The sequence below is a fragment of the Momordica charantia genome (genome assembly GCF_013281855.1).
Source record: "Momordica charantia cultivar OHB3-1 chromosome 3 unlocalized genomic scaffold, Mcharantia_2.0 BLBB01000003.1, whole genome shotgun sequence".
Taxonomy (NCBI): Eukaryota; Viridiplantae; Streptophyta; class Magnoliopsida; order Cucurbitales; family Cucurbitaceae; genus Momordica; species Momordica charantia.
Genome location: NW_028275161.1, coordinates 17,864,416 through 17,892,304, shown reverse-complemented (window position 1 = coordinate 17,892,304; position 27,889 = coordinate 17,864,416). Strand labels below are relative to the sequence as shown.

The following is a 27,889-nucleotide window of genomic DNA, read 5'->3' as shown; positions in this document are numbered from 1 at the left end:
AAAACAAACACAACGGTTACTTAAGTATAGGGCCATGTGAATAACACACACATGAATCTTCATTCACAGGGAATACCAAACCACAAAAGTGCATTCCCACAAATAAGCTAGAACAGAAATTCAGCAATTCTCAAATTAGGCTACTACCCTAAATAAGCAAAACATTCCTCAAAACAAAATCATGACATATGCAGATAGTTGTATCAAATCAATCAAAATATCTTTCAAATAAAATGCAAAACAAATACTTACTTTCAATATTAAATTAATTCAAAACATTCAACTAATTTAAAACAAACTTTATCAATCCTCCAAAACATGATTTCAAATATTTCACAAATAAACAAAATATTAATTTCAAACCTTTAAATAAATCTAAACAAAACTTTATCAAATCATATAAGAATATTTCAAATACTTTGCAAATAAACATAATATCAATTGTCAAATTAGTTTTCAAATCCATAATAAAACTTCAATTTCATATGCAAGATATCAATTTCAAATCATTATATCAAAGCCAAAATAAATTTTAGTTTTTGAAGGGATATGGTAAATCACTTACAACACTTTTCGAAGGGATGCGTAAATTACTTACAACACTTTTTGAAGAGATACGGTAAATCACTTACCTCTCTCAGAAATCGTACGAATCTAATTAACTTCTTCCTTGTTAGTTGTCAACTTAGAGGCCTAGAAACAACCAATATCCAAAATCAATCCTTAAATCCTAGGATTTAAAATTCCACCAATTACTAACCAAATCTTATCTACCCAATTTTCCTATTCAAAACACTTTTTTATGCAAAATAATTAGGAAAGTATGGATTTGGGGCTACAAAATCAGATCTAAAAACTGAGTTAAAAAACCTCTAAAATCAACAATAACAACCTTTAATATCTATTAAAATCTAGAAATATACATATGATTTCAAACCAAAAAGAATGTTTAATTTAGATCAAATAATAAGTTAGTTTGAAATTGAAAAAAAAAAAGTTTGAAACTTGTTGGTATGGAAAAATGAGGAGGTTGTTGAAGATAATAGAAGGAAAAAATGAATTAGAAAGATAAATTATAAAATTTCAGAGAAAGAAATGAAAGAATAATTGAAGACTTACATTTCATATGATCTCGTGTTCTTGTTGATTTTTTTTCCCACGAAATTGGCAGGACCTCCATTTCTGTTCATTTCCCTTCAAGAATATGATAAGATCTTGGACTTTGGGTTGATTTTTCTTCTAGAAGATGATTGAATCTTCTATTGTTTTGTTGGTTTTATGACCAATTACACCTAAATGTGATCACATTACACAAATTATTAATCAAAACTACCACATCAGTTTATAAACTCAAGTTAATTAGTTAAAAAAATTCTTCTAAAAAATAATGAAAGAGATGTAAACAATACATAAATAGATTCCAAGAGTAGTTAAAACCAACATCAATTAAGAAATACGAACATTCAAACTAAATATCAATGAATTATTTGGTCAAAGAAAAAAACTTTTAAAGACATTCTCAACGAGAGAAAAAAAAACAGACACAATTTTATGTATGACTACTTTAATTTTCTTTCATTTTATAGATGGTTTGCAATTCAACTTATATGTGAATAAACGTATCACTTTGTTGAAGAGTTGCACTTCTATTATATTAACTTCTCATTTGAATGTGTGAAACGATGTATGACACAATTTTCTAATATCCATTACTTCGATTTGCGAATAGGCACAACTCTACAGTCTTGATCGCACCAATTCTCTCAATAGACAAATTGATCCAAATAGTTGCATCTCATCGAAATCTGAAAAGGCAAAATAGATATGTGTAAGACCATACGCATTGAATCAATAGACACATCGACCAATCGCATCCCTTCGAAGTTTAAAGGGTAAAATTGGTATATATTAAAAAATTGAGGGCAAAATAGATAGATGAAAATTCTACTCCATAGTCCTAAATAGTATAGATGCTTATTTTTAATTTCTACCATTCTTTTGGTTGACAAAATTACACTTTCAATTGAAAATTATAACCTCTGTCCAAAAAACAAAAATTGAAAATTATAATCATACTCATGAATAGAATACGTGTATCAACTGTGTTAATTAATAATTAAAATAAATGAATTATCGTCATGATAGGATTGATAAAATATTTTTGGTTTCTTGTCTTTTTCATTAAAATAATGGTAGGGTCAATATAACCATCTTTCCATTTAATGTGTAATAAAGAAACAAAAATATTTATAAAAATTTGATCAAAATTTAAGAACATATAAAAAAGAAAAAAGAATTGGTCAAAAAAATAAAAACTAAAAAGTAGTTTAGACTTTCAAAATTCTGTTTCAATTTTCTTATTAAAATTTTACTAGGGAGGGAAAATACACATTATTAATATTCATGAGCTTATCGATCTTGGCTGGATCCCATTTTATTTTGGGATCGGATGCTCATTTGGACGTTTTGAGCTCCGATACCATATTAATATTAATGAGGTTTCATCTCAAAATCAATTGACAAAGAGAGAAGTAGCCTATAACTATTATAAACTATTGTCAGGTCCTTTTTCTTTTCAACGTGAGATCCTTAACACACATCTATATAACAATATAAATTGTCCAAACGAAGAAATCTTTAATATAAAGAAAGAACATTTCTTAAAATAAAAATGGTTACAAAATAAAACATAGAATAATCTTTCTTTTACCTCACATCTTCCATTAAGATGAAAAATTAATTATATGGTCAAATCCCAAACCACCATATAATAATATTATATAAGGATTCTTTTCTTTTAAAAAAGTATACTATATTAAAACTAATTTTTAAAATATTTCATGTGTCAAACTATTTTTTAAAATAATGCATTTTTATTTGGTTAAGACATTTTCTCCATAAATTTTGAGAGTTAAAATTAAGAAAAAAAATGGAAATGAGAAGATTTTAAGGTATGACTTAAGAGTTTAAAAATGAAAAATCTACATATTCAATCAAATTAAAAATAGCTGCAATTTGAAAATTTTCTGTACATTGCATCCCAAATATGTTGATATACTTTCTAAAAAGAATTGGTTGGAGGTTATTTAACTCCTTCGACATTTTCTTCCGAACTCCTTATTAATGGAACTAGATTATCATAGTTAAGGTTTACCCATCTTCAGGTGACCTCCATCTTAACCATGGCAGATTCTTCCATCTCCAGAGAGTGTCTTTTGATTCTCTGCCGCTAATAGTCCTCCACCACATGTCATTAATGCAAGAAGAAAACATTAAAGTATATGCTCAAATTAAAAAAAAATAAATAAGAAATGGTTGTCGCATGTAGTTTTTTGAAGAGATATTATATAACTCCACATATTAATATCTTGAGAAGATAACATAGGAGTGGACCAAATAAAAACACGTTATTTTAAATTTCTTTCTAATCACTCTTCAATAATTGGAGCTTCCCCTTTACTATTCCATTAACATTCCACCCTAACATAAGGACTTTGGTAGATTCTATCCTGCATCACAGAAGAGTGGCCACAATCATAAAACTATGCTTGGATTTTTATAAAGATCAAAAACAATATACATGGTCACATGTAGTCCTTTGAAGAGACGATATGTATGTCGACACGTATTCGTCTCTTGAAAAAATGACATAGTGGTCCATCGAATAGGAAGACGTTACTTTAATTCTCTGTCTAGTCACTCTCCAATTGATGGAAGCTGTGAGAGGCTAAGACAGCCATGAAAGCATTTTTCATTATTCGAAAATTCTCAACAGTTGTTCTAAAATTCCCCTTTCTAACTTTCTCAAATCATTTATAAAATCTTTCTTTCTATCAACATTTCATAAAATTCTAAAATCATTTCTAAAATTTCTTTCTAAATACATTTCATAAGCTTTAAACATTTCTTTAAAATCATAAAACATTTCTCTATATCATAACACATTTATGAAATTCACAAACAAACACAACTTCTCTCATTTCAAGTGGAAATGCTAAAATATACATAATATATATAATTTCTAGAAACTCTATATTAATAGATATTATAAAACATTTAATAAAACAATCACTCACAAATCCTTCAAACTGAGTCGTTCGCGGCTCCAATTTTTGTCTAACATGAAATATCGATCCACTGCCAAATTAATTCATACTTTAATCCAATATAAATCCAACATATTCTTATTTACAACGTAAATCATATTATCTCCAAATTATCCCATAAGTCGAATTTAATAACTCATTATCTTTCCTCATTAAAAAACAATTTTTTCTCTCTCCTATTATATTATAAGTGGGTCCCACAATTACTCTTCCAATTTCTCTTCCTTACAAAACCCATGTGACTACCCTTTCATTTTCTTATTTAATTTAATCCAATTTCTTTTTCTCTCTTCCATTTACAACTCCTCATTTTCCTTCTCTCTTCTCTTTACTCCATCATTCCGACAAACAAAGTAATAAGTCCACCAAACTTCTTTTAGTTAAACCAAAATTATATACTTGAGTCACACAAACAACAATAAATATCTTCCAGCAATGGAATAAACGTGTCAAAAACTTTTCAAACCAAAACAGTTCAAATTTCAAAATGTGATTTTAAAATTCAAAATTTTAGATCTTTTTATAATTATTTCCATAATATCAGTCTAAGGATAATACAATAAAGGTATTAAATAATATTTACTATTTTAGTTTTGCTATTTGTTTGTTTGTTTTTTTTAGAATAAGTTTTGCTATTTACTCAACTTCTAACGTCTATATTATTTTGGTTATACTATAAGCTTCTTTAAAAAGTTGATTATCTTGACAAAAAATAAAAATGTGTTTATAATATGGTAATTAGACTCATGCAAAAACGAAAAGCTCACATTAATACCACAAGAGAGGAAGAAAAGAAAATTCACAAACACAAAAATAGAAAAAGAAAGAGAAAAAAACAAACAAAAAAACAAGGAGGCGAGTGAAGTGGGCCATTCTCTCGAAAATGAAAATAGAAGAGAATCAGAAAAATAAAGTATGGCAGACAAAGGCTCCGCCAATCAGATAGCTTTCCCAAGAACCCTTTAAAAAAATGTCTCTCACAAAGCCCCAAAACGAGAGAGCGCTGCCTCTTTTACACTATAAATAAAACCTTTCATCCATTGCCAAAACACAGAATCTATCAAACATGAAGTCTCCAATTACCTCTTTAGCCTATACTTTTGTTGTCATATCCTTTCTATGGGTAGCTTCTGCTTCCAACTATGAAGATTTTCTCCATTGTCTTTCTCTTCATTCTCCCAACAGTTCTTCAATTTCAAAGATTATTTACACTCCAACTGATCCTTCGTACTCTTTGATTATGAACTTCTCTACCCATAACTTAGGATTGAGGACTGCAAAATCCTTTAAGCCTCAAGCAATAGTGACGCCATTGCAAGTTTCCCACATTCAATTATCCATCATTTGCGCCAAAAAACACGGCTTCCAGATACGAACGCGAAGCGGTGGCCATGATTACGAGCGCCTTTCCTCTATCTCCTATGACGACATTCCTTTCGTTGTTGTTGATATGATAAACATTCGGTCGATCGATGTCAATGTGGAAAAAAACGTTGCATGGGTGCAATCTGGAGCCACCATCGGGGAACTGTACTATAGAATTGCACAGAAAAGCAAAACCCTAGGGTTCCCAGCTGGGCTATGCCCGACAGTTGGTGTTGGTGGGCATTTCAGTGGCGGTGGTTATGGTATGATGCTACGAAAATTTGGACTCGCTGCCGATAATGTGATCGATGCTTACTTCGTTGATGTAAACGGTAAACTCCACAATCGAAAATCGATGGGAGAGGATGTGTTTTGGGCCATTAGAGGAGGAGGAGGAGCAAGCTTTGACATTATTGTTGCATGGAAAATTAAGCTCGTCCAAGTTCCACCAGTGGTGACTGTTTTTGAAATCACAAGAAACTTGGAACAAAATGCTACCAATTTAGTCCATCGTTGGCAATACGTGGCCAACAAACAAGATGACAAACTTCTCATCAAAATAACATTAAGAGGCATGAACTCAAACAATCATCAAAATGGAAAAAGAACACGAGAAACATCTTTCGACTCCTTGTTCCTCGGACAAGCCGAAGAGCTTCTTCCCATCATGCAGAATACTTTCCCGGAGCTGGGGCTGACGAAAGAAGATTGTATAGAAATGAGTTGGATTGAATCCGTTCTCCATTTTGCCGGCTTCCGTGGAGGACAGCCGTTAGATGTCCTTCTCGATAGGAATGTGGCTTTTGAAGCCAATGGAAAAGCCAAAACCGACTATGTAAATGAGCCAATCCCCATAGTTGGGCTTCAGGGTATATGGGAATTGTTCAACGAAGAAGAAGTTGAATTTGCACAAATATTTTTTATCCCTTACGGTGGAAAAATGAATGAGATTCCTGAATCAGAGATTCCATTTCCGCATAGAGCTGGGAATCTTTACAAGATTCATTATTCGGTGGTTTGGACAGAAGAAGACGAAGATACTACACAAAAACATATAAATTGGATCCGTAAGCTTGAAAGTTACATGACTCCTTTCAAGGGCCGCGTATATCAATTATCGAGACTTGGATATAGGAATAAACAACAAGAATGGATACACGAGCTATGAGAAAGCAAGCATATGGGGACTTAGATATTTCAAGGGTAATTTTAAGAGGTTGGTGAGCATAAATAAAATTGCTACCTTTCTTTTGCAGCAGAAAAAAAAAAGCTACCTTTCATTCTTCAAGTTCATGTATGATAAATTTAGACAACTAACATAGGTTAAAAAAAAGGATGAAATTTATCCTAATTAGGTTCTTCAACATTTTGTATTTGATTGGTTATTTTGGTTCTTTTCCATCTTATTAACTCGGTGCAACAATTCAATTTTGAAATATTAGTTTCAAATTTTGTATTGGAGAAAGGCAAATTGTTTTTGTGAAATTTATCTCTCACTAATCTTATTAAGATGATATTTTTCTATTACTGCAAGAACCAGTAGGTAATATTTTAAATCAATCAACACTTGTGAAATGTGCCATGTGAGAACAAATTTTCAAACCAAAAAATTATAAATTTTGTTTCAATTAAATAAATTAATCTCCATTTTTTACATGGATCAAGTAGTATTTTGACCTTAATTTAAAATTTTTTATTAGGAGAGGCAAATTTTATATTTGCCTTGTGAAATGTTTTCTCTAATCTCAACCTTAGCAGATACTAGTTTAAATGCGAGAAATAATAGGACTGCAACTACATGGGGTATTTGTATGACAAAGAACAAGGATTGGAATGTAATTTTAGAATTTAAAGAAGAGTGAAAGTTCAAAATGAAAATGTTCACAGAAAGCCAACTAATTTTAGGGGGATTTTCTATCCAAGTTCCACAACTAATTTTAGAGATGCATGCAAAATGTGATAGTACATCTCCATTCTTTTCCTTTCCACCATAAACGACTCCAAGAATAGTTGCAATGTGATTGTATAGGTTCCCCGAGCAAAGTTGAAAAAAATTTGAAAGAGATCTACTACTTGGTGGGTAATGAATTGATAATCATAAATCTCTACTCATTGCAACCATACAATCCCGAAAGAATTAAAGTCGTTCTTAGTGACTCCCCTTTTTTGCAAAAAAAAAGAAAGAAAAAAACATGCGGGAAATCATTTGTTACATTTTTTTTCTTGTCATAGATTTTAAAAATGGGCAAACTAACTATAATGGAATACTGGATTTTTTAAAAAAATTTCCTGACATTTGTAAAATGTCATAAAAATTGGAAAAATCTGCAAATCACCCTTTTTTCTAACGAAATTGCGCCTCCATCATTGTCATAAAATTATAAAAATCAAGAAATTAGCCTTTTTTACCACTAATAATGCGCTCTCATCATTTGTGACAATTTTTTTATTCCAATATTTGTTACTGTTGATAACTGTCATGAAAGACAAGATTCGTAGTAACGTAGAATCAAACGAGGAAGTATTTATTTAATGCAAAAATACTATAGAATTTGTTCGTATATTAGTGGCCTTCCAAAGACAAATCGATAATATATGAATGAACATGAAGACTACAAAGGTGACAATTTTATTAAGGTGCATAAAACTATAAACCAAAGTCTAGAAAACCTCATTATCAATTCAATGAGACTTTCTTCCAATAATATGTCAAAATATCTAATGTCCCCTTCTCTTCCACGATGGCAACAGAGAAGAAACGTTCTGCTGATTTCTAAAGAAATTAGAAGGATCAACTTTGATTTTTACACTCATCAACCTCTTAAAATTACCCTTGAAGTATTTTAACTCGTTATATGTTTGTTTTGTCAAAGCTCATGTTCCCATTTTTGTTGTTTATTCAAATATCCAGATCTCAGTGTAATAGATTTATACAACCTTCAAGTTTTTTGAAACCAAAGGAGTCATCTAACCATAAAACTTATGGATCCAACTTATATATCTTTGTTCGTATCTTCGTCTTGTTCTGTCTAACCAACCGAATAGTAGATTTGGTATAGATTTCCACTTCTAGCCGAAAGGGAATCTCTCATTCAGAATTCTCATACATTTTTCCACCGAAAGGAATAAGAATTAGATGTGCAAATTCAACTTCTTCTTCATTGAACAATTCCCATATACCTTGAATGGCGATTGACTCATTTACATAGTTAGATTGTTGTGAAAAAAATGCAGCCTACATTTAAAAGTATTAGATAAAATAATCTAAAACTTCTAAGTAACAAGAACGATAAATAGATTAGGGAGAAGAAAATTAAACGCCGGATTTATACTCGTTCACCAAATTGTGGGCTACGTTCAGTTCTCTGCTACCGTTGCAGGTTCTACTAAAATGTCAGGAAGAATCTCCCAAGAGTTTACAAGCCCCTTACAATGATTTCTCTCAATTTTCCCTCGCACAGAAAACGCTCACGAATCAATCTACAAGCCTTTCAAACTCTATACACAAGTATTTAGCTCTCAAACTCTCTCTTCTAATAGATGGTATGACAAAAACTAAAACGGAATGAGAAAATTAAAAAGCCCAAACTAAATAGGACAAGGAAAAATTTAAATAGACGTTTTCCTTATAGGAAAAAGATTTTTTCCTTGGTTTGGCTCCATAATCCCAACATAGATTTGCCTTCGAAAGGCTACACTCGTATCGAGAAGGAGATCAATTATTGTCTTCCAAGGAAGCCGGCAAAAAGGAGAACGGATTCAATCAAACTCATTTCTATACAATCTTTTTTCAGTCAGCCCTAGCTCAGGGAAAACATTTTTCGTTGATGGAAGGAAGTTCTTCGACTTGTCTGAGGAACAAGAAGTTGAAAGATGCTTACCGTGTTCTTTTTCCATTTTGATGATTTCATGCCACTTAACATTATTATGATGAAACGTTTGACATCTTGTTTATTGGCTATGTATTGTCACCGATGGACTAGATTGGTGACATTTTGTTCCAAATTTCTTGCGATTTTGAAAATAGTCACCACCGATGAAATTGGGGAGCTTAATTTTCCATGCAAGAATAATGTTGAAAAATAAAATGTTCATCTAATTACACCAACTAAAGTAATATTTTTTAGTCTTAAAAAAAATAATGTTCTTATTTGAGGGAAATAAACGTTAAAATATGAACAATAGAAAAATTAAAGGTCTAAATATATCAAATGGTTCCAATAATCTTTTTGGTAACATTCAATTTGGTCGTTAATCTTTTAAAATTCTCAACTTCACTCTTAATGTATTAAAATTTCTCAATTAGATCATTCTATATGATATCAATATTTAAAATTTGTTAGTGACACATTCATTGACAAACACAACCTTATGATTGTCACGACCTGTTTATCCACCTCCGCCCATTCCTTGTATGTCATCACAGTATATTGTTCCTTTAGGGTTTTGTGCATCTTCTTATACGTGCGAAGATCCTTGTAGAAACATAGATAGGGTCGACGATGGAACGAACAGGAAAATCTTCTTTTGGGCTTGCCTTAGGCGTCTTTGGACTCACGGAACCTGCTCCTCAAGCCTTCGAGTGCTGATCTTCGCTTGGGCGTTTTTAGGGGGATCTGATCGAAAGACCGGCCGGTGCCCTTCCAAAACCCAAAATTTTCCCTATCAAATCTCGAAACCCCCTCGAAGTTGACTTTTCCACTGGATCCTATGTTGTTGAACAGTTACAACTCTGATACCACTTGTTGGAAAAATTACTTACCAAGAACTTTTCCCCTTCCACAGTGAAAACTAAGCAAACCATAATAGTAAAAGAAAAATAGGGAAAGTGCAGAAAAATACAAGAAAGTTTATGCGGGTTCATCCAACTATGAGCTAGTTCAGTATTCCGCAACAACGAGTTCTACGATGATATATTGGGATGAAGACAATGAGTCTCCTAAAACACGCTACAAAGCTCTCTGTAGATGCTACAAGAATGGTCACTTAGCTTCTAAGCACTACACCAATAGATACTTAGGAATACCGAATGAAAAAAACTTCATTAACCTAACGAGCTGCCGACAATGCTCTACGAACCAACGTTGTCTTTGAGGCAGCTAAAGACTAAAAAAATAGGTTTGGTTATAAAGAAAAACCTAAAGTTGTAGGTTTTGGGCTTTTGTGTTTTATGGCCCAAACACTTTAATATTTATTTTGTCCCCGTTATATCCCAACAAGAATGTCCTCTTCATCAATGTGAACATATTTATTTTCTACGATTCAGATTTCAAATCAATTTTATTAGAATGAGTAAAAGAGGAATAATGGTGTTCTAGAGACTCCCAAACTTGTTTGAAGCTAGTGCAACCAATCACAAGAGATAGAGCGAATTGAGATAGAGTTCCTCAATGGATGGTTCCGAGAGTGCCACAATATGATATTGTCAACTTTGGGCATAGCCCTCACGACTTTGCTTTTGGGTTTCACCCAAAAGGCCTCATACCGATGGAGATAATTGTTATGATCATTCCCTTCTCTAACATATGTGGGACTTTGTTTGTATTCACTTTACAAACCTAACGCATAACCAAAGAGATGATGTAGCTTTAAAGTGGAATTAAGTTAGTATTGTCAAATGGGGTAGTTGCTAGAGTCAAGCCAAACAGAAGAATAGTGAGTGGGATAATTAGCGATCGAGGGTGTGAAAATCGATCACAAGATGGGTAAAGGGAGTGAAATTAGGATTACTTTATTGGGCTTATTACTTGGGGGCCAAGTGAATTAGGGGATAAAATTGGACAGGATTGAGCCACCGGCTTGCAACAATAGGCTGGGATGGAAGTTTTTAAGGGGCAACTAGAGGCTTAAAAAATGACATCATAAAAAAGCTAACCGACAGAGTTTAACCCTAAAATTAAATATGGACAAATATACCCTCCCATCAAAATAGCTATAAAATTATCAATAACTTTTGATGCACCTAATTCTTAGGAAATCAAATAGTAATTTTAAAGTTAAAATTTCAAAAATAAAATTTAGATTTAGAAATTTCAAAGTTTGAAATCAAAAATAAAATCCCATAAGTGAAAACTTTGAAATCAAACAACATTAATATGCCTAACAAATGCAAAATAGTAAAATCAAATGTAGAATAGTAAAAAATGAGTAAAACAAAAAAAATTGAAAAATCAAATGTTGTTTTTAAAATTATGGAGGGAGTAGCTATATTGGGAGACATGATAATTAATACCATGGGAATATCGATTATGGAGGTTGGTAGCTAATCGAAACGTTTCCTTCTTCCCCGATTTCATAGTCTACAAGGGTATGTACTCCACAATAGCGTCCAGTTCGAAAGTTTTTCTTTGCTCTTCCTCCAAATTTTTCGACTGCATATCTGCAATTCACCCAAAATTTGTTTCGATCATACAATCTGTTTCTTTGTAGTTCCTTGAATGTCCTTTTAAATAAATGATGCTTAAATGATAGGGTAAAATACGAGACATGTACGATACCTATATTTTTATCCATCGGTACGGGTCGATCAAAATCAATAGTTCAACTACATTAACTTGACTCGTTGAATGTAAACATAGTTAAAAGATTGAACCTAATTTGCCTAATTTGCCTTCTAAAAGTATATGATTGAACCTAATTTGTCTCCATGGATTTGATTCTTTTTATTAGGTTTACTTTGAGAATAGTCATAAATCAAAGATTTCATTTATTTATTTATTTTTAGTATGACATGAGGGTGAAAATTCAAGCTCATGACTTTTTCACCCGCAAGATTTTTCTAATTACATGTGCCCTATCCATGATATATATAATCAATATATTTAATCCAACTCCGGGCTCTCATGGTAATCTTTTAGTTAGCAAAAGATTTTAATCAAATATGGGCCAAAAAAGTTGGATTAAAATTATTCAACTTGCTTGTTTATTTAAATTGAAACAGCTGTTTGAATCCATAAAAATAATGTAGATAGTGTATCTCAACTAATATAATAGCTAGATTGAAATAAACAAATTTTTTACAAAGAAAAATTCCTCAATACAAGGAGAGAAGTCAACCAGAAGCCAAATAATAATAACCAGTTGTAGAATCTGATTTTGGATAGCATTATTCTTAATATTCTATATGTGTAGCCTCTCAGTCTTTTTCCGTATCACGAGGCACGTGGAATACAAATATCTGTCGACGTGTTAACATTTTTATGTATCTATGGTTCAACATTAATACTAGGGATAATCCAACATTTTCAAAGTATTACGAAAAAAAAAGTAAAATATGAAAAAAAAAATCAATAAAATATTATTAATATTGACATATTATTAATATTAATCATTTTTAACTTTATTTTGAAAGGGTGAAACGCTAGATGTATTTTTATAACATTCTTAAAAATATCTATCGACATCGATAATTTATTAATATCTTCATTGATATTTCTATAAAATTGAGATTTTGACATCTCCATTAATATCAACATTTAAATTCTTGCTAACCCCTCACATACGAAAAAGAAGAGCTAGTATTCTTTGTTCAGCGTGTGAGTTATGAAATTCCCCATTTCGTAGAGCTTGTTCTTAGTCATCCAAATAAAGAATCTCATCTGAATTGGGATAGTGGAGCAATCAAAGGATCATCCAAACTAACGTAGTAGATAGAGTTTCTTCATCCCTTCACCCGCTTATTGATTAGGGCGAGTTATTCAAATCCCTTGATACTCGTTCCTCTTTTTTAACGTGGGCAGGTGGACCTGTAGGTCGTTTACAACTTGAAATCCGGACTTTGTAATACTTGATCACCAATATTAAATTAAATAAGAAAATCACACTTCTCCCACCATTTCGTGAATCACAGGGCCGGTGTGAGATTTGAATATTGTTGAATATAAATATTTTAATCGATTGAACTGCCCTTTGGCGAATCACGTAACTTCAAACGAAAAAATTATAAATTTTATTTTAATAAAATAAATCTCCATGCTTTACGCTACCAGATCTTGAGTCAATTTTTTTATTATAAAATCATTAATCATTGACCACTGTTCAGAATTATCAAAATTCAAATTAAATATTTATTTCTACGTATATAAACATCATTTTAAAATTTATTATATACATATATTTTTAATTATTTCCATTAATTCCCACCCCAAAGCTTACCTCATAAATAGAAGCTTTCATCCATTGCCAAAACACAGAACCAAACATGAAGTCTCCAGTTACCTCCTTGGTTTATATTTTTGTTGTCTGGTATTTTGCATCGGTAACTTCTGCTCACAACCATGAAGATTTTCTTCAATGTATTTCTTCTCATTTCACCGACGATACTTCAATTTCAAAGATTATTTTTACTCCAACAGATCCTTCGTACTCTTCGATTTTAACATTTTCAATCCAAAACCTAAGATTCTTGGGTGCCAAAACCCTAAAGTCTCAAGTAATCGTGACACCATCGCAAGTTTCCCACATCCAGGCATCTATTATTTGTGCAAAAAATAACGGCTTTCAGATACGAACACGAAGTGGTGGCCATGACTACGAAGGTCTTTCCTATGCTTCAGACGTTCCTTTCATTGTCGTTGAGCTGAGGAACCTGCGGTCGATTGACATTGATGTGGAAAAAGAAGTTGCATGGGTGCAATCTGGAGCCACCATTGGCGAAGTCTACTATAGAATTGCGGAGGAAAGCAAAACTTTAGGGTTCCCAGCTGGACTTTTCTCGACAGTTGGTGTTGGCGGGCACTTCAGTGGCGGTGGCTATGGTTTGTTGATACAAAAATTTGGTCTTTCTGCCCATAACATTATTGACGCTTACTCTATTGATGTCAACGACAAGCTCCATGACCGAAAATCGATGGGAGAAGATGTGTTTCGGACCATTAGAGGAGGAGGAGCAAACTTTGGAATTATTCTTGCATGAAAAATAAAACTCGTCCCGATTCCACCAGTGGTGACTATTTTTTAAATCATGCGAAACTTGGAACAAAACGCCACCAGTCTAGTGCACCAGTGGCAATACGTGGCCAACAAACTAGATGAAAGACTTATCATCAGAGTCCTATTAGATGTCACAAACTCAAACATTCAGCAAGATGGAAAAAGAATTAATTGTACTGAAAGCAGCTTTCAAAAGCTTAGAAGACGAAGAGCTTCTTCTCATCCTGCAAAATACTTTCAGAGGGCTAGGGTTGAGGAAAGAAGATTGTATAAAAATGAGCTGGATTGTGAATCCATTATTTATTTTGCTGAATTGCCTATAGGGCAACCAAATTCCCTTCTTGATAGGAGTTTGGCTCACAAAGGAACCTACAAAGGAAAATGCGACTATGCCAATGAACCAATCCCCAAAATTGGACTCGAGGGTATATGGGAATTGTTAAATGAAAAAGATATTTATTTTTCACAACTGGATCTTATTTCTTACGGTGGAAGAATGAACGAGATTTCTGAATCAGAGATTCCATTTCAACATAGATCTGGAAATCTTTACAAGATTCATTATACGGTGGCTTATAGAGAGGACTGAGCTGAACAAAGACATATAAGTCGGATTCGTAAGTTTTACGATTACTTGACTCCTTACGTTTCAAAAAATTCAAGGACTATATATCTCAATTATCGAGACCTAGATATTGGAACAAACAATAAAAATGGGTACATGAGCTACGAAAAAGCAAGCGTATGGGGACTTAAATACTTTAAAAGTAATTTTAAGAGGTTGGTGAACGTAAAAATTATGGTTGATCCTACTCAGTTCTTTAGAAATGAGCAAAGCATTCTTTGTCTTTTTCCATGGTTGAAAGAGGAGGGACATGAGATTTCTTGAGAAATGATTAGAATGATTAGAAGAAAGTCCGACCTCTTAAATGGATGTATGCTGAGATCCGAGCAATGGACTTTATACTTTGGTTTTTAGTAATGCATGAATAAATTTGCTATTTTTGTATAAAATAAATATGTTTTAAAGCCATCTGAACATAGCTCAATAATTAAGATATCATTTTCCTTTTCAGGAGGTTAGATGATCAATTTTCCATCATCACATTGATTGTACTGAAAAAAAAATAATAAATACTTCCTAGGTTTTGGTTTTTGAACTTTATTAGTTTCTTGAACCTTATTAGTTTTGTTTAATTTTGATTTTTTTCCTTATAAACTTGTATACAAATTTATTTTGGTAGTTTTTTTTTCCTATGAAATTATTGTTTTTAATATTATATTAGAGATATGAGAGCTAAACTCAAACCTATAACTTAAAATAGGGGTGCAGTGACCAATGAGTTATATGCATGCTCTTTTTTTTTTATGTGATATGCGCTTTGATTGTTTTCCATATATATCAAATCTAATTTCAAGTTTGAGATTGAAGGTAACTTTATTTTCAAACTTGAAGTTAAAATTAATTCGAAAAAAGAAAACTTGATGCTAAATTTGATGTATGTGTGTCATCATACAAAATAATGGCTCGACTCGATGTGATAGATTTTCGTTGCAATTCAGTACATAAAAATATTGATTTATATCTCAAATTTAGGTTGTGAGTTCAATTCTCACCCCTACATGTTCTACTAAAAAAAATATACAGAAATGTATATAATAATAATAATGACACACCAAAAAAAACTATACAAATTTTTGAAACTAAAATTGAACCTTTAAGATTGTGAACGCCAAAAATAATGTAGGTATCGAAAGATAATAATTAACATAGAATTTCACTTTCATCATTCTTTTTCATTTTTTCAATAAATAATAATTATTAAAGAAAAATAGAGATATGAAAGAAAAAATATACTTGATGAAACTAGTAAAAACCAGTGCGATACACATGAAATTTCATTGTTCTATTTAAAATATTAAAAATATACAAATTAATTAAATAGTTATTTTTAAAAAATATAATTTGGTTTTTTTTTTCTCTCTTTACATCACCAACATTTTCGTAATTTCATTGTTCTATTTAAAATATTAAAAATATACAAATTAATTAAATAGTTATTTTTTAAAAATATAATTTGGTTTTTTTTTTTTCTCTTTACCTCACCAACATTTTCGTATTATCCTTCTCTGTAGCTAACACGCATATAGTAAATCGTGTAGCGCACTATATGGATTGCACAAGTTTAGTTTATTAGACATTGACCTATGATGTTTGGTTGATACTGTCACATGTATTTGTTCTTATCAGTTCTAGTAATCACAATAAAATCTTCCAGAACACTCCAAGACGAGATTCTGTAAGAAAGTAGTTAGCATTCCGAAGATTTTGTCAGTGCAGGTTACTAATGTTTTTGGTAAAGCCTTTTGAGTCCAACTTTTCACATACCTGGTCATACTTCCTTGTCGGTATTTATAGTACCTTTGAGATAATCGTTGGAGGTCGTGGGTTTCTGGTAAAACTCATGACTGTTTCTTACATTGTAGGCGGTCTCCACGCGTGAGTGGAAGAAAAGTAGGACGTGTCATTAAGTTGACACGTCGTGGGGGGTGAGTTGAGTGACCGGTTCGTCATGTGCCGAATTGATCCCCGATGTTACGAACCGGTCCCTACGTGTGCGCCCTGTTCTTATGGGCCTTCCTCTCCAGGTTATCTCAATGGCGTGTGCCGGACCAGTTGTTCAACTTCATCAGTATTAAATTTATCGAACCAATCAGCTCAAACTTTTAGTTTGAGTGGTGGTTTATTCATTCTTAAAAGATATCATTTCCATAGTTTAAAAAGAACATTACATTATAAATGAGAAGAAAGAGATTCAAATCTATGGTAGGTGAAAGAACAACTAAACTCGTAATTGTTTGCTCATTTAAGCTACAAGTCAACATAATGATGGTAACATTTTAGATTAATAAGTAAAATCTCAAAAAGAATATATTCAAAAAATATAAAATATAAATATAAATTTAGCGCACACAACCCTCTAATAATATCCACTATATATAGATGAAATTGAAAATTGCATAAATTTAGATGTTCCAAAATCCCAAGCTTAGCTAAGTAAAATGACAATTATGAACTAAACATGACGACATGTTAATGTCATGGTTTAGGTGGAAGAAAAACTAATTTGTCGTTGTCATCGCCACCCTTCTCTATCTCTACGATGTTGCCCCACCTCCTCCTTCACCCTTTTCCTTATCAATCATTATATTACATTAATTAAAAATCCAAAATACAACAAATTATATGAGACCAAACAAAATATTTATATGTTGAAAGGGCTAGTGATAATTATTTGTTAATGTAATAAAAAAAAAAGAAAGAGCATGTCAATTATTAATAGTTAAAAAACTTGTCACACACTACTTGCAATACTATCAAAAAGTTTATTTATTATTATTCTGTATAGGGAGGGAAAGAGAGAAATTTGTAGTTAAATGACAGACACATATCATATTAGTTGTATTAATGATGTTGGATCACAAAAATGACCAACTCTGAAAAGATCTAATGAGATAGGTCGACGAACGCTCAAAATCTAAAAAATATATAATACATACTACTCTTTTTTATTGTTTAAAATCTAAAATAACAAAAAATAATACATTTTCTCACAAAAATCCTCGTCCCCAAATGGAGATTCCTTGACTTAGACTTCAATTCCCAAAATCGGAGAATGAGACTGAGACGAGAACTAAAAATTTCCTCGGAGACGAGGATGGAAAGGACATCTCAACTCTCACCCAACCTAATTGACTTCTCTACTATACATATATTTCTCTCTAGCATATCTAACCAAAATAAGTTATATTTGATCTTATATTTTTTAAAAACAAAAAATAATTATCAATTTTTGGCTTTTAAAAAAACATAGGACTAAAAACTCAAAAAATAAAAATCGAAATGGTATGGGCCTTTTATTTTTTTTAATTTATTAGAGATTTCAAAAACGGTTTTAAAAAAAAAGAAAATAAATCAGTAACCAATGACCATTAGTATTTGGAATTATCTAATCTCAAATTAAATGAAATTTGTTTATAGTTGCTTACACATCATATTCTCAAAATTCGAAATTCCAATCCGAGATTCCCACCCTAAACCTCGAGAACTCAGAAGAGTTTCAAAAAATGTCTGAATCGCACAAGATAAAAAGAGAGCTGCCTCTTCTGTACACTAAATACACAAGCTTTCATCCATTTCCAATACACAAAAACCAAACATGAAGTCTCCAATTCCATCCTCAGCTTATATTTTTGTTTTCTTGTTGGCCTGGGGAGCTTCCGCTTACAACAATTCTTCGATTTCAAATATTATTTACACTCCAACAGATCCTTCATACTCTTCGGTTTTAAACTTCTCAATCCAAAACCAAAGATTTTTGGGTGCCAAAACTCCAAAGCCTCAAATAATTGTGACGCTGTTGGAAGCTTCCCACATTCAAGCATCTGTCATTTGCGCCAAAAATAATGGCTTCCAAATACGAACACGAAGTGGTGGCCATGAATATGAAGGACTTTCCTATGTCTCCGATGTTTCTTTTGTCCTCATTGATTTGACGAACATTCTCATCATCCTCATTCTCATCTTAATTATTATGGGCACAACATCTTCTTATCATTCTCATTTCTGCTACTTCTTGGTTGGTACGGTTCTTCTTTATACCCATTCTTGTAGTTTTAGTTTTTTATTTGATTGCTTGAATATTTCAACAAGTAGAGTTCATTCATTCCTTTATTCATACCCACTTGAATATTTGCACTGTCGTTCACATTGTTTTATTGTGTTGTTTGAGTGCAAGGTTTGTTTTAATGAAATCAATTTATGAGGTTTAGATGCTCATTAATTTGGCAAGGTCTTATTTCTACTGTGTTTGAGGTCATCTATGGCTCCCGCTGGTTTTCAAATGTCTAATTAATTTTTTTTTTTTTTGTTATTTATCCTTTAACAGAAGATACTTAACGGGAAGCACGTATTGATTGACGTCAATATTCAAAGGAGAAGAAAAACACAGTTTATCTATACATCGAAGTAAATATGGGTATGAATGAATATTATTTTCTTTTTCTAAATTACAGTTTAGCTATTTCTATAAATGGGTATAAATTATGTTCATGTTGTTTCGTTACTATAACATATATTCTACTTGTACTTTTGAAATCTACTATTAACATTATGTATAAACGTCTTTTAAGTAAGATATAGTTTAGACCCACGTAAGTAAATGTACTTTTATCACTATATCCATCAAATTCTATAAGACACGGTAGTAAGTATAACATATTGAATATACAATATATTCGGTATAATATAGACTAAACTTTTCGAGATATAAAAGTTATCCAGATATAATCTAAATCTCATATAAACTTTGATATCTTACAACTTTCTCCTTTAGTTATTGCTCTAATTCAAACTAGTTAATACTTAGAGCTAGATAGGTACCATAAGACACTTTCAGTATGTAGGCAGTATGTAAATCACCATCAGTATATATCACTATCAGTATATATCCACCATAATAATATTGTAGGCAGACAAGATGTAAATCATATATATCCACAAAATATCATAAACATCAGAAAGCCAAGATGTAAATCACTAACGGTATATGTCTAGTAGTATAATACTGTAGGCAGTATATATCCACCGGATTTTTAGTTTTAAATCACCATCAGTATATATCCGAATATATAAAACTTGAGTTATAATATATCCTAATCTAATCACTATACTATATATCCTCACATATACAGTATTTCAAATAAACGAAATCAGAAATTGAAACTTATCAAGTGAAATGCAAACCCTTCAAATTGAAGATGAACTACTCTGGCGACTGAGAAAAATAGAGGACGTCGGCTAGAGACGAATGTAGGCAGAAACTACTGGAGAATAGGAACCGACGAAATGAAATGCTCTTGTGAAGGCGGCCGAAGATGAAATAATTTGCGACAAAGAAAAGGGGAGTCGCCGGAGAGGAAGGGAGATAGCGACAACGGTCGAAGAAGAGCAACGGAGGTTCAGAGGAGGGAAACCCAACGGTCGAAGGAAGGAAAGAAAGACGAGGAAGAAGAACGGAGGTTTCGAAAATTTGGGGGTTTAGGGATTTTTCAATTTTTGAAAGTGTAAATGTTAAGGGATTTAATGGATTTAGCACGTTTGAAGGGATTTCCTCCCAATTTACCAATTATATAATGTAATAATTATTTAATATTGAGATGGATCTTATGGACATATTAGTAATTTGTGTTATTAGGGATTGTTTGTGTAAATTATATACTTTTCCATCATTTTACGTAATTATGATTCTTAAATAGACCAGTACTAATCCCTTATTTGTTTAATTAGGCCCACTTTGTTAAAAAAGTTTAGTAGAGTTTCATTAAACCATATTCACCACTCTAGAATTGTCATATCAATCTAACACGTGTTAGATATGTACTTGGTATTGGTTATGTTGATGCTATATTTTGAATGAAGTGACACGTCAGCATGAACTCAAAGTTGAAGCCTTACCAACCCGAATTGGTACTTGCATGTCAAAACCTAGCATTAGTGTGGTGCTCGGTCAAATGTACTTTGAAGCTTAAGTTAGGACTCCAAGTCGTACAGCATAAATGACGAGCTAGAAGTTTGTGCAAAAGATTGGATACCTTTGAGAATGGTTTGACTCTGCCTTTTATCGGAGAAGAATGTTGGGAAGCATGCTCAGGATAAACATATTTGTACCTATCAGTCAGAGGATATTTCGATGGCTAGAAAGATATCCTGGTAGCATATAGAGTCACTTTTCCGCCATATGTCAACATATATTTTGTCGGTTGAAACTTGCCCCAAGTAAGAGTCGAACTGAGCACTACTTGGTCCGACACGTGTACCTTTGCTCTCATTTCAATAGGGTAAGCTCGTTGAACCAGAAACACTTGTTCTACTATGAGTGGTCCAGTGTCACCCCGCTTTTACATCGTAATACTTTATATGAAATATACCTCAATGAGGCCGAATATTTATATATCAAACTTTCTTTCAAAGTCTCAAATAACTCTTTTCAAACTTGAGCTCCATGTTAAGAGTCAAATAGAAAAGAGTATCAAATTACCGATCTCATTTTCTATTTCATTTTATAAACTTTAAAAATATTTTGATTACATTTTTAGACTTTAAAATTACTTTTTTTTTAATCTTCATATTGTTTCACTTCAATTAAAAATCATAACCATATTCACAAACATAAGACAGACTATTAACTACGATAAGAATTAAAATAAATTAATTATTTTCATAATTTTCTTGATAAAATGGGAGTAACTTCACAACATCCGAGTTCAAGCAAGCTACCTCGGTGACTTTTCCTAAGGTTTGTTCCTCACAAAATCAAACAATGTGGCTGACTCCTTAGCCAGATTTGTTGTGATTTACTAATTAACGATTCAATTGGTTTCAAAACTTCATTGAGATAAATATATCTACTAACGTAGTCCAAGTGGCATCTCATTTCTAATAATTTTCTTCTTCTCTCGTACTCGTTTAGTTTGGTTTCTTGTCTTATAATTAAAATCGTGGTAAGTTCAATATAACCATTTTTTTCATCGAATGCACACTCAAGAAACAAGAACCAAAAAGTATAGTTAAAATATGAATAAAAATTTAATAACAAAAAAGAAAAAAAGTTCATTAGGCTACGTCCAATCTTCCACTCATATGTGGTAATTCACTAATAGTTGTTTAAGATGAGATACAATAACACTCCCCAAAAATATCCACTAGAGATCCCAACAAAAACCCTCTAGCTTCTTAGTATTTTAACACAATTAATATTCAGGAACAAGAATGAAAAACTCACGAATATAATCAAGATACTATACCCAAATAAAGATGATCTTAATCTACCCAATTTGTGATGCCAACACCCGAGCTGCTGCCACAAAATCTGCTGTCAAAAATCCCAATTCGACTGTCCTAAAATTATGATAAAGTTTAAAATATTAATTTAAAAAAGATATTCTTACTTTAAGTTGAATAACATGGGAAATGGTAAAATATTGGACTCTTTAATCTAAGTTTGGTCCTAGAATGAGTAGAATTGGTAGTGAGTATTTTATATAAATGGGAATGTAAATCATAATTTTTATTCAATTTCTTATTGATTGAATCAGAGTTTCCAAGAGTTGCTTTCTCAGCCAACGGGTTGCTTACAAAAGAATTCCATTCGCTCTCTCTTGTATCTAGTCTCACTTCTACCCCCTTGGCTCCTCAATCTTGTGGAGGAGAATATTTGCTCTTTTTCTACCCAGGTGGCCTAATGAAAAGCACACACTTTTCCAAAAAAAAAAAAAAAAAAAAAAACTTTCAATTTAATGGTATTTTACAAAATTGTAGGAACAAATCAATTAATAAAATTCACCTCAAATTTGAGAATAACTCTTCTACAACTTCTCATTTCAAATGGTTAAAACATTTATATCTAACTAAAAGATCATGAGTTCAAACCTCCACCTCCACATGTTCTACTTCAAAAAAAAAATTAGTTGGAAGGGATAGAAAGAACTAATAAAGAGAGAGGACACGTCACACACGTGAATCACGTCCACCTTAGAGAAATAGGAAGGAAACAAGAGAAAGACGGGTAGAAAGGACTAATAAAGAGAGAGGAAGAGAGAGAGGACACGTCACACACGTGAATCACGTCCAACTTTGAAAAATATCTAAACTAAAACTCCAGCAATGGAATAAATATCCCCAACCATTTTTTAAACCAGAAAAAAAAATTTCTTTAATTATTTCCATAATAACACTCTCACGATGATACTATAATAGGTATAGAAAAATATTTATTTTACAAATATAGTAAAACTGTTTTTTAATTTTGCTATTTATTCAACTTCTTAACACCTGTATTATCTTGGTTATCCTATAAACTTCTTTAAAAAGTTGATTATCTTGACAAAAATCTATTTCTGTGGTAATACTCATGCAAAAGAAAAGAAAAAAACTCATATTAACAATCACAAAAGTGAGGAAGAAAATGAAAATTCACACACACACAAGAAAAAAGAAAAGAAACAAGGAGACACTTTTCCCAAAAAAAAAAAAAAAAAAGGAAATGGGCCAGTCTCTTTATCCAAGATAGAAGAGGGAATCCAAACAAAGGCTCTGCCAATCAGAAAGCTTTCCCACCCCAAAGCTGAAGAATCCTTAAAAAAATGTCTCTCAGAGCTGCCTCTTTTACAATATAAATAAAACCTTTCATCCATTGCCAAAACACAAAACCAAACATGAAGTCTACAATTACCTCCTTAGCTTATATTTTTGTTGTCTTGTCTTTTGCATCGCTGGCTTCTGCTTTCAACCGTGAAGGTTTTATCCATTGTTTTTCTCTTCATTCTCCCAATAGCTCTGATTCAATTTCAAACATTATTTACACTCCAAGGGATCCTTTGTACTCTTCAGTTCTGAACTTCACAATCCAGAACCTAAGATTCTTGGATGACTCAAATCCTCAAATAATCGTAACTCCATTTCAAGCTTCCCACATTCAAGCCTCCATCATTTGCGCAAAAAATAATGGCTTTCAGGTACGAATACGAAGTGGTGGCCATGACTACGAGGGTCTTTCGTATCTCTCTGACGCTCCTTTTCTCATTGTTGATTTGATAAACCTTCGGTCAATCGATGTCGATGTGGAAAAAAACGTCGCATGGGTGCAATCTGGAGCCACTATCGGCGAGCTCTACTACAGAATTGCAGAGAAAAGTAAAACCTTAGGGTTCCCAGCTGGGCTTTCATCGACAGTCGGCGTTGGCGGGCACTTTAGTGGCGGTGGCTACGGTTTGTTGATACGAAAATTTGGTGTCGCTGCCGATAACGTGATTGATGCTTACTTTATTGATGCCAATGGTAAGCTCCACGACCGGAAATCAATGGGGGAAGATGTGTTTTGGGCCATTAGAGGAGGAGGAGGAGGAAGCTTTGGAATTGTTCTAGCATGGAAAATAAAGCTCGTCCCAGTTCCACCAGTGGTGACTATTTTCAAAATCACAAAAAACTTGGAACAAAATGCCACCGATCTAGTCCATAAATGGCAATACGTGGCCAGTAAACAAGACGAGCGACTTATCCTCAGAATCTTATTAGATGCCATGGACTCGAGCAACCAGCAAAATGAAAAAGGGATAGTTCTAACAGCAACTTTTAAAGCCTTTTTCCTTGGAAGAGACGAAGAGCTTCTTTCCATCATGCAAAAGACTTTTCCTGAGCTAAGGGTGACGAAAGAAGATTGTATAGAAATGAGCTGGATTGAATCGGTTCTCTATTTTGCGAAATTACCTTTAGATCAGCCAAATACCCTTCTCGATAGGGGTTTTGCTCTCAAGGGCAGCTACAAAGGCAAATCCGACTATGTAGAGGAGCCAATCTCCAAAGCTGGGCTTGAGGGTATATGGGAATTGTTAAACGAAGAAGGACTCCAATTTGCACAATTAGATATTATACCTTACGGTGGAACAATGAACAAGATTTCTGAATCAGAGATTGCCTTTCCACATAGGGCTGGAAATCTTTACAAAATCCATTATACAGTGTCTTGGGGAGGAGGCGAAGATATTGCACAGAGACATATTAGTTGGATCAATAAGTTTTATGATTACTTAACTCCTTTCGTTTCAAAAAATCCGAGGACTCTATATGTCAATTATCGAGACCTAGATGTTGGAACAAACAACAAAAATGGGTACACGAGCTATGAGCAAGCAAGTATATGGGGAGTTAGATACTTCAAGGGTAATTTTAAGAGGTTGGTGAGCATAAAAACTAAGGTTGATCCTTATAATTTCTTTAGGCATGAGCAGAGCATTCCTTCTCTGTTACCTTGGTGGACGAAGGAGGGACATGAGATGTTTTGAGATATGAGCTTTGGAAGAATGTCTGATTGACCCATTAAATGGATGTTTTCAACTTTTGGTTCATAGTTTATGCTTTAATAAAATTGCTACTTTCCTTTGCAGGTAAAAAAAGAAAAAAAAAAACTACCTTTTATTCTTCAAGTTCATGTATGATCAATTTGTCTCTGGAAGACAACTAACATAAAAAAAATGAAATTTATCATAATTTGGTTCTTCAACATTTTGTATTTGTTTGTGTTGATGCGTGGATTTTGACCCTCTGATTCTTCTTCTCGTACACACCTAACTCGATGATAAGGGAACCGATACTTGCAAAACCAAAACGATCTAAATCGGTGTGACCTCAGTCACACAGGCTCCGATGCTTAAGTTAGCAAGGGAGAGTTGAGAAAACAGTGAGCTAAAGATAAGTCACTTGCCTCCATAGGGTTAGGCTGCACTGCTATTTATAGATGTGAGGGTGGTTTCAGAACCTTCTCTAGTCGAGCCCTAATTTGGAGTTACGGCCCTGAATAGGTATGCTTAACCTACTGATGTAGATCCGAGCGGAGGATGCCCACATAGTACCTTGGCCCAAAGGCAAAGGTGAGAAGTAGGCACCTCGGCACCGAGGTGGGGTTGGCGCCGGCATTAGGTCGTCCTATGGGCCGGCCCGTTACGTCGTTGGCCGGTCTCCCCTAGTTAATGATCTCGGGCTTCAACTACTTGTCTCGTTTTGGGTCGTTTTTGTTCTCTATAGCAATGGCCCCCACTCTCAAAATAGAAGACGAATAATTGTGTCAAGATCTTTGTTTTGAGAGTACCTGTCGCTTGTCGTTACCGCAAGATCATTCTATAACATAGCCTAATTTATATGTATATCAGTGGCTAATAATGTCAATGTTTCTAACGCACAAGGCTTCTACCAAAAGCTTTTGATCCAATTTTGGATTTTAGCTGCTTGGTTCCTGCCACTGGTTTTGGGCCTTGAGCTTGTCGATACTATTCATGAATTGGAAATTTTTTCCAATTTTCGTTGACCACAATCAAGTCTCCAGAGCCTGGTTTTATTCTCATCTGAGTTTAAACCATTTACTTTTGGCTTTGGGATCTAACTTTAACAGAACTAATGTCGATACCTCTGGATTTCTAACTTGCCTGGCTTTTTATGCCAAACAATTTTATATCCTATATTTTTCTGCTTTAGTTTTGACCATGCTAAGCCATTACTGGCTTTTTGCCTGTTTGGCTTGCTTCTAGGTCCGTCCCAATTTTGAGTTTCTTGACTGGTCGTAGATATGTAGATATTCATATGATGCCCCCTACTTGAGAAATTTATTTCAGAATTAACATAAAAACTCAAGTATCACGTCGAATGTCGAAAACTTTATTAGTAGGAAGATCGTCCTGTCGAAGATTTAGTTACAACAATGTTAGTTGCTCCAAATAATGGAAAGACATAAAAATATCTAGAAATATGTTGAACTAGTGGCAGTATCTTTTGAGGTGCTGAGCGTGTCATGGGTGTAGTAAGGCCTTCCCATGTTGGTCTTCTAGAGCATAAGTGTATGTTCGCACTACTTTAGTGACTTTGTATGGGCCCTCCCATGTTGGCCCGAACGTCCCGCTAGTTGAATCTTTGGTATTAGGTATAATCTTTCTTAACACCATATCGCCTTTTTTAAAGTCACGTTTCTTAACCTTCGAGTTGTAGTAGCGAGCTATTCGATTTTTGTATTCAGCCGTTCGTAGTCGTGCTGTTTCTTGATGTTCTAATAGGTTGAGGTTGAGTTGTACGGATTTGTTGTTGTCAAGTAGATTGAACTACTCTACCCTTGGGGAGGGGAGTCCAATTTCGACTGGTACTACCACTTCAGAGTCAAAATGATAGTGAAAACGGTGTTTCTCCTGTTGAAGTACAAGGTGTTGTTCTGTAGGCCCATAATGCATTGGGAAATTCCTTTACCCACATCCCTTTGAACTTTTATAATCTGGTCTTCAGAGTTCTTTTGATGATTTTGTTGACTGCTTCAACTTGCTCATTAGCCTACGGATGTGCTAGCGAGGAATAGATATGCTTAATGCCCAACTCCCTGCAAAATTCTCGAAAGGCAGCATTGTCGAACTGCTTCCCATTATCACTGATAATGGTGTAGGGTATTCCAAAGTGGCAAATTATCTTCTTCCAGATGAAGTCGATGACCTTCTTCTCAATAATTGTAGCTAGGGCTTTGGCTTCGGCCCATTTAGTAAAATAGTCGACTGCCATTTGGTCTAGCCCTTTCCTAGTGGGAGGGGCCCTATAAGGTCTATTCCCTACTGAGCAAAGGTCCAAGAACTCATTATGCTTGTTAGAGGCTCTGGCGGTTGCCTAGGTACTGTTGCAAACCGTTGGCATGTGTCACATTTTTTCGTGAATTGCTTCGTGTCGTTCAGCATGGTCGACCAGTAGTACCCTTGTCGAACTATTTTGTGACTTAGGGATCGTGCTCCAGTATGGCTCCCACAAACGCCCTCATGTATGTCTTTCATGACGTAGTCAGCTTCGTCGGGCGTTAGACATTTTAAAAGCGGCAACGAGTAACCTCTTTTGTACAGACTGTCAT

The 27,889-nt window shown here is 33.4% G+C and overlaps 1 long non-coding RNA gene and 3 pseudogenes across 1 annotated transcript; all 4 read left to right on the top strand.

The window, feature by feature from the left end:
- Positions 1-5,149: 5,149 nt before the first annotated feature.
- Positions 5,150-6,760, top strand: LOC148212490 (tetrahydroberberine oxidase pseudogene; annotated as a pseudogene).
- Positions 6,761-13,671: 6,911 nt separating this feature from the next.
- LOC148212489 (tetrahydrocannabinolic acid synthase-like) lies at positions 13,672-15,291 on the top strand (annotated as a pseudogene).
- Positions 15,292-18,510: 3,219 nt separating this feature from the next.
- LOC148212488 (uncharacterized) lies at positions 18,511-20,625 on the top strand. The gene is made up of 3 exons (XR_015789875.1): positions 18,511-19,046; positions 19,352-19,441; positions 20,157-20,625. It is a non-coding gene; the product is annotated as an uncharacterized LOC148212488 (long non-coding RNA).
- A 2,967-nt stretch (positions 20,626-23,592) lies between these two features.
- On the top strand, positions 23,593-25,367 carry LOC148212487 (tetrahydroberberine oxidase pseudogene; annotated as a pseudogene).
- The last annotated feature ends 2,522 nt before the right edge of the window (positions 25,368-27,889 follow it).